The sequence below is a fragment of the Temnothorax longispinosus genome, chromosome 3, assembly GCF_030848805.1.
Source record: "Temnothorax longispinosus isolate EJ_2023e chromosome 3, Tlon_JGU_v1, whole genome shotgun sequence".
NCBI lineage: Eukaryota > Metazoa > Arthropoda > Insecta > Hymenoptera > Formicidae > Temnothorax > Temnothorax longispinosus.
In genome coordinates, this window is record NC_092360.1 from 376806 (window position 1) to 382162 (window position 5357).

General features: G+C 28.3%; 1 long non-coding RNA gene across 1 annotated transcript; it reads right to left on the bottom strand.

The window, feature by feature from the left end:
* Positions 1-2789: 2789 nt before the first annotated feature.
* On the bottom strand, positions 2790-4137 carry LOC139809982 (uncharacterized). The gene is made up of 3 exons (XR_011731226.1): positions 3934-4137; positions 3307-3439; positions 2790-3221 (listed from the first exon to the last, which is right to left on the bottom strand). It is a non-coding gene; the product is annotated as an uncharacterized lncRNA (long non-coding RNA).
* Positions 4138-5357: the final 1220 nt, after the last annotated feature.

The following is a 5357-nucleotide window of genomic DNA, read 5'->3' on the forward strand; positions in this document are numbered from 1 at the left end:
GACAAGATCTAAAGAACGTTTAAAAATCAATATACTTGATAAGTAAAGTTATTATAACTTTACTAATTAGTGCAAATATATAGTTGCGTGTAATAAAAGCAATTGTCTTACATAATAATACAACCGTGTAACGTTTCGCATAACTACCGTACTTTTCTATGATGCCGATTTCATTCTTGTCAGATAGCTCATTATGTAGATATGTTATTGCAGTTGCTTCAACAAACATTTTACTTGTTGTTTTAACAAGATTTCATGTTGTTGCACGGAAGACATTATATTTATATCGTATTGAAATCTATATTTTGAAAATGTTTACTCATATGTACGAACAAAGTACATAATATATAAGAATCGTTTTATTTACGATCTTAGTATTAATACTAAATGAAATGTATTTAATTGCAAAAATAATGTACAACAATGCAGAAGAGAGAACCCTGATAAGTAAATCCGATGTACACTTTACAGTCAATAATATAATAAACTAAAAAAAATATTTTTTACAAATTTTATTAAAATTACTATTTTTTGCGATCGTTCTGTTTACAGCAATTTGCTTTATAGTTAAAATAATCGAATATTATATATATATATATATATATATATATACATATAATATTCGATTATTTTAACTATAAAGCAAATTGCTGTAGATCGTTCTGTTTACAGCAATTTGCTTTATAGTTAAAATAATCGAATATTATATATATATATATATATATATATATATATATATATACATATAATATTCGATGATTTTAAATAAAGCAAATTGCTGTAAACAGAACGATCGCAGCAATAATATTAGCATTGCACTGTTGTCTGTTTATCTGTCAATATCTGTTTGTAATGTAAAATATTGCTACATATTGAAACTTAATATTTTATTAATTAAAAATTACAAAAATGTACCTGAAATATAATGAAAGTTGCCAAATGCCAAAAAGTAAAATTAATTGAAGTCGAACGAATTTAGATTGCTGATAAGGCCATAGACCAACTACAAGTAATAGAAGCCGATTGAGTCTGATATGCAAACAGTCGATACAGATCATTTCTTTATTGAGCATTGAAATGCAATTGACGGAAAAAAATTGATTCGCTTGTTTTTTGTTTACTTGTCGATTGAGTTTTCTTGTTTCCTTTTTTTTTTTAATTTTAATTTAACACAAATTGTCTGTACACGCAAAATATGACAATATACCACCGCGTGATCAAAGTACCTTATGAAACAATTTTTGCTGGCTATTTACACTTTTTTTTTTTAAGAGAAAAGTGTGTGGTGCAATCGATTGATTTGAGTATGGCAGCAACGTAATAATGATAACAGATGTTTATTTCCCATAAAGAAATTCACTTCGTGAAGAGTCTTGCGTGACAGCGGACTGCGCAGATGCGATTCCACCCCTTATTCCAGCGCGTTATACTGTAACGTTCCTCATTCTAGTGCGTGCTGTCTTGAGTTACGGTTATGTCTTCGCAATGGTACAACTTGCACTTGAAATGTCGACGTAACGGTTGTCAATATATATTGTTGATAAATGTTAAATATAATTCTTTCTTAAAAATATCTTTGATTCGGGTATATTTGTATTTCCTAAATGGTGTTTTCTTACTTTTGTTTGCTGATTGAATATTCTATAGTTTTGTTTCTTTTTTTATTTAAATATTCAGCTGAGTTGCCTAATTTTATTGACATGCAGTGCATAGTGAACGAAACATCGCCGTGAGATCAACATATTTGGCCATTTACATTTTTATTCTAGAAGGGATGCACAGTTAAGTGATCGATTTTTATGTGACAATAAAGTAACAGATGTTTCCATCAGCAAGTGTTTTGTTGAGGGACTCGTGCGACAGTTGACGGTACAAGTGCGGTTCGACCCCTTCCAGCGTAATATATTTTATTTTAACGTTCTTCTTTCTAGTGTGTGTCTTAAGTGCTATCTTAAGTGTTGACGTTTGATTCTTGAAGAAGAATCTTAGCTCATCGATACCTCGACGTAATGATTATCAATATACATTGTTGGTAAATATCATGAAACTTTCAGTGAAAATATCTCTATTTTATGTACGTTTGTGTGTTTTCTAAATTTTATTTCCCAAAATCTTACATCCATATGTGTTCAACATGCCTGATATCTGTATATTTTATATTTACATTTCGAACTTTATATCGCAATATCTCCGTTCGTAGGATACGTAGAGGAAAAAGAAAAACACTTTCCTTATATAAATCGAACCCAAGCTATATCGATTGAGTTTACTTAGAACTTAATCGATTTATAGCCAATTTCTTCACCGTCGGATAACTCTATTTTTCGGTTAACCGCGCACTCTTCATCTCTTTCTAAAAGGGCAGTTAGAAAGAAATAAAGAGTGAGATTAACGGAAGGATAGAGTTATCCATCAATGGTGAAGAAATTGGCCCTTAGCCGTTATTGAGATCCGATAATCTCGGGTACTCGCAACTCTCGGGCTCGCGTAAAGCTACACGGGGCGATCTCGCTGTGCGCATACTTGACGCGAGACACTACTGTATCCTTTGATATTATTTCTGTAACATTACTTGTGAAAAAAGTTATAATTTTATAAATATAAACTTTTGCCACCTGTAGATAATAATTAATATTTTCTTAACATTTTTTTTTACATATATTGTTCTCAAGTTATTTATCGTGCAAATATGAATTAATTTATGAGAAACTCTTTTATATGAAATAATTAGATATTGAACAATATATCATATTAAATAGTATTCGGAATTAAATAATGTTTACATTTATTACGTTTTACATGAGAATAAAACTATAATGATAATTTTCGATGTAATTTAATAGTTAAATTAGCCAAAAAATTTATTGTATTTACAAAAAGGAACTTATTTCGTAACAACAATTAAACAAAACTTGAATAATGACGCATTTATATTATACACAACATTGTCATTTTTAAATTCTGTAGTTTTTATAATTGAAAGTACCCCGATATTTTCATTTAACTAATGATTTTCTATCGCGCAAATAATATTACAGAGAATATTATCTAAGAAAAAATCAATTACCTTAAAACATTTAATTTGTGCAAGCTTTACTTAAATCACATTTTATTCTGTAAATTATAAATATTTATAGTCGATTTTTATTAGATAGTATACTTTAATATCATTGTTGCATAGAATACATGAAAGTGAAATAAGACATCGATGCTTTTAATAACTGTAATAAAATATGTCTTTTTACATTATCAGTGGAAGGGTGAATAGTTATTTTTAAAATACTGTATGAATCTAATTATTATTACCATGGCGAAACATTCTAAAGATGCCACGAATATCTGGTCGACATTTAAAGCAAAGGCTTTGCTGCTTCTTTGTAATATAAAGAGTATCAACTTTTGTGTGTGCACGAGGACTACATACCATCAAACATTGTATCTATAAAATGATGACAACAAATAAGAAGAATTTCGTTTACTAATAAAATGATCATAACTATATAATGCCTAAACATTTGCTGATATTTTAATTATCGTCAGTTTTAATTGCACACACCGAGAGAGAGAGAGAGAGAGAGAGAGAGAGAGAGAGATTGTTTACAAAAGTAAGCTAAAATTTGAAACATGCATCCAAACACGTGTTTTTTCAAATTATCACTCTTATTACTGCAAATGTATAAATACGTATCCTATGCGAAATTAGAGTTAAAACGTCGCGCCATGAGATGCTGTCAAATATGATCGCTTAATGCGGCCAATGAAGAGTCAATAAAACTCTTCCTTCCCCCTCAAATAATTGAGGAGGATAATTATCATAATAAATCTGATATTTGTATAATTACTCATTATTAATATTTGATTTCACTACTCGAATACGTACGACACAATTAATGATATATAATTATATGGACATTATATAAAACAATTTCTTACGCTGCAACATATATGTAGTTACTGTGATCCATAACTTCTTGTCCGGTATAGTTAGCTAAGAACATGTATAAAAGAATGACCGACACCATCAAAAGATGAAATAGGAATTTCTCTTTGTTTCCGAGCGACACACTCTAAAAAATCTGAAATGTTATAGTTATAATTAATGTTCTAATTATATTTAATAATTATTTCTTTTATATGCAAAAATAGGTTATTATAAAATTACAAATAAATAATACAAAAAATAATATCCATAATTTTTTTCTTTTTTCTCAAAAATTTTGATTGATTAAAAATAAATTAACACTTGTTTTCAATTACTTTTGTAATTATTGATTATATTATTCTTTATCTGCAAAGTCTTTAAATATTATGAGATAATTTGCAGAAGTCATTGAATAATATGTTTAAAAATGTGAGAAAAAACTCACTGCAAAAAGATTGAGACTCAAAGAAATTACATTAATCACTATTAAGAAGAAGAAGGATCCCTTAAAGCTGGATAATAAAAATTGAGAATACCTTAAAAAAGTAAAATATTATGACAAATACTATGTATATAATATCATGTATGGACACCAACTTTAAAGTTTTGCGTTGAATGTCAACGGCACAAATTATTTCCTTGTACATAATCTCGTTTTTTGTACTGATATTTTCGAGCATTTTTATCGTCATCGCTTGTTCGATACGATAACTATAAATTAATTTTAGGCTATAAATACATAGTTCTCAGTAATTTGTTTGTATGAAGGCATTTGATGCAAAATAAGTTTTATTTTCAACTATATAACTTTTGTATTTTTTCGTAGATTTGTTTTTTACCTGGCAATTTTAAACAATCCGCAAGCGTGTATGAGATATCCTCTGAGTAATGTCTCTGTTGCTGCCACTGTAGTTGCCTTTATACATATGACTGCATTTGAATGTAACAAAATTATGTAGAAATATTTTTCTTGATTGATAAAATATTCAGTCATGAAATGCAGTACTCGACGTGGCTGAGATCCATTTATATGCAAAGCAATATCAAGAACTGGCGTCAAAATTGGCAATAAAATAACGATAAATAAACAGCACATGCAGAACACTAAGAGCATTTAAAAAAAGTTATTATACAAATTTTGCTTTTTTTAATGTCTCGAAATATTATAAGTAATATATTTTAAATTTATGTGCTGTATACTTTTTTCCAGTATGATATTTTATGCGAATGATGACTGCAAAAAATTCTTACGTTTTAAACGTACTATTTAAAATGAAACGTGTATACTTATATTCCATATAGTAAAATATTCTTTGACTTTTTAAAATTATTTTTAAATTATATCTTTACATTTTAGAAATATGTCAATAATATATAAAAGTATTTAGTCTCGATACAGATCATTACTCTAGGAGCACGCGTCGACTGTGAAAAA